This window comes from Amphiura filiformis, chromosome 18 (assembly GCF_039555335.1).
Source record: "Amphiura filiformis chromosome 18, Afil_fr2py, whole genome shotgun sequence".
NCBI lineage: Eukaryota > Metazoa > Echinodermata > Ophiuroidea > Amphilepidida > Amphiuridae > Amphiura > Amphiura filiformis.
In genome coordinates, this window is record NC_092645.1 from 11,649,577 (window position 1) to 11,652,403 (window position 2,827).

Sequence of the window (2,827 nt, forward strand, 5' to 3'; positions counted from 1 at the left end):
AAAGATTTTGAAAAGCTATAGTCCTCTCCCTGTGGATGTTCTATTCAAGATTTTTGACACAAAAATAAGACCTATACTCCTTTTCGGTAGTGAACTTTGGGGAACATCTGAGTCCCAGATAATTGAAAGAGTACATATTAAGTTTTGTCGTTATGTTCTTGGTGTATCTAAATCATGTAAATCTATCCCACACTGTGCCATTCGTGGTGAACTTGGTAGAAATGCACTGTTGGTAAATTCACTTATTAACTGTATTAAGTATTGGTTTTACATTTTATCACTGGATAATAACAGATTTTTAAGACAAAGCTATGAGTTTCAATACAAAAAGGCAGAGAATGGTAAAGAATGCTGGGCTATGAAGAAAAAAAATATTCTGTACTCTTACGGTTTTGGTGAAATATGGATTGCTCAAGGTGTTGACAATGTAAATTATTTTATTGATGTTTTCAAACAGAGATGTAAAGATATTGATATACAAAATTGGCGAAATGCATTAAGTACATATTCATCACTTACTTTTTATACTCAAATCAAAGAAAATCTAGTGGTGGAAGACTATTTATTGTGGCTGGAGAAACCATTTCATAAAATACTTCTGACCAAAGCCAGATTGGGTGTTCTTGAGTTAGAATATGTTCGTGGAATATGGTTTAAGGTTCCTCGAAATTTACGTATTTGTAAAATCTGCCACACTGGTGAAATTGAAGATTTGTATCATTTTGTATTAAAATGTCCTGCTTATGCTAATGAAAGAAATCGCTTATTGCCAGAGTGTATTCCAAATTTCAATTATTTTATTACTCTATTTCAGTCTAGAAATCAACAAACTATAATTTCATTATCAAAATTTATTTTTAATGCTCATAAAATCAGGCAAACTCTTTTGCCCCCTGGTGATGGGTAAATATATTGTACTGTACTTTATTGTATTGTAAGGCTGAAGGCCTTATACTGAGAAATAAAATCTCTCCATATGGAGAGAACTGAACTGAACTATATAGTTAAACGGTAAACGGTCGCTCCATGTGGATAAGCTTGGAGACTGATGGGACTAGGCTCAAACAAAATTCAAGCCAGGCTAAAAAGCATATTTTAGAGCATGCTGGACTATATGGGAAACAGATTTGAAGAGAAAGAACAAGCCGGAAAAGATGGCCCAACAACCAAGTGAGCAATTTTACTGTCAGCTTTTGGGCATAAAAAATGTTTTTAATTACCATTGAGGATAAGTTGCCAGTCAGTAGTCCTACTATATTAGGCTAGGCCTATCAGCAGTAGATAACAACAGTACTAAACAAAAGTATGTTAGAAAAGACTAATAGGCCTATGTCTAATACTAATAGGGCCTACACTGAAGAATAAATTTACAGAATAATGATGGGTTTGCTGTATGGTGCAGTCCCGGGGGATAGGGGGAGGGGATCCTTCCCGTCAATGTTGACGCCGCGCCGCGGCCGACTATCATGTGCTTTGGACAACATTCTGACCACATTGACCATTGACCATATTAGGGGACTATCCTTTTCTTGACAAGATGACAACAAAGTGTTTGTATTTTATTCAAAAAGACTGATTTCAATACAATTTTAGCCTGTTTAGGGGTAAGGTGTATCGGTGCGGGGGGGTCATAAAAGGGGTAAAGTGCATGTATCGGTGTTGGGTCATAAAATTTTTGTTGCCGAAATAGGGGGGCGCAATTTTATTGATACCGGCTTTTTTGGGCAGTGGTGTAGATTTCTTTTTGACATTGGAGGGGATGGGGTTGGGAAAAATCTTAAAGTATAATGAATCCAGCACCTTTTGGCGACAAATAAATTTATGGTACAAATAGCAAACATTTTGCTATTTTGAAGCTAAACGGATGAAATATGGTGCAAAAGTTGAATAAATGCGCTCGAAGCGCACGAAAATTTGCACTTTTGGGGCTGAAATGGGCAAATATAAGGTTAATTGGTCAGACACCCATATTCAGGTGTCAACATTGGGGGATGATTGTATGGACCATCCCCCTAGCAAAATATTGGGGGGGGGGATAAATCCCCTCTTCCCCCCGGGATCTACGCCTATGTTTTTGGGACCCCTTCCGAAGAAAATGGTAGCCCCTTAGGCCTACACATTTGGTATATGCTTCGCGCGAACATTGTTCAAATTTACGTTATATTTAACCATTTTACATTAAAAGTTGCAAAGGGACTAGATTTTCTCTAGTTTAGAATCTGCTCACAATCCCCATCCCCCCAAACGTCGAAAAAAAAAATCTACGCCACTGGTACGTTTATGGTGGCCAAGGCACCCTGGGGTGGGGGTGGGTTATAGTGACTTTGGTACCCCGTTCGGAAATGAGTTGAAATGCCCTCATAGTATCATTCTTGAAACTTTAATTTGCATTTTTAAATTGCTTGAGTTTTTGAAATTGCACATGGATATTTATACAGTACTGAATAAAATGAAAGAGCTGCCTGCTAAATAAAAAAATTCAAAGTTTATCTTTAAATTGGTAGAAATTTATTATTCGGAACCTGATTCGAAACCCGATTGAGGAGCGCATACTTTTTCCCCTACTCGTTGATTGCAAACTGAATTCTCCCAACATCGCACTTTCTCTTTCGCATCTCATTATCATCTCATAAATCGATGTATCGATAAATCCACCTGTTGCCCATCGCAAGCTGACAACAAATTGGAAGCTGATGAAGCAACTGGTTTGGTACCGAATTCGGCATACTTGAACGATCGAGTTTTATACTACGACGTGTGCAAGTGAGGAAAATTGAATAAAACGAAATAAAGATCTGTTTTGGTAAGTATGGCATTTTAATTAATT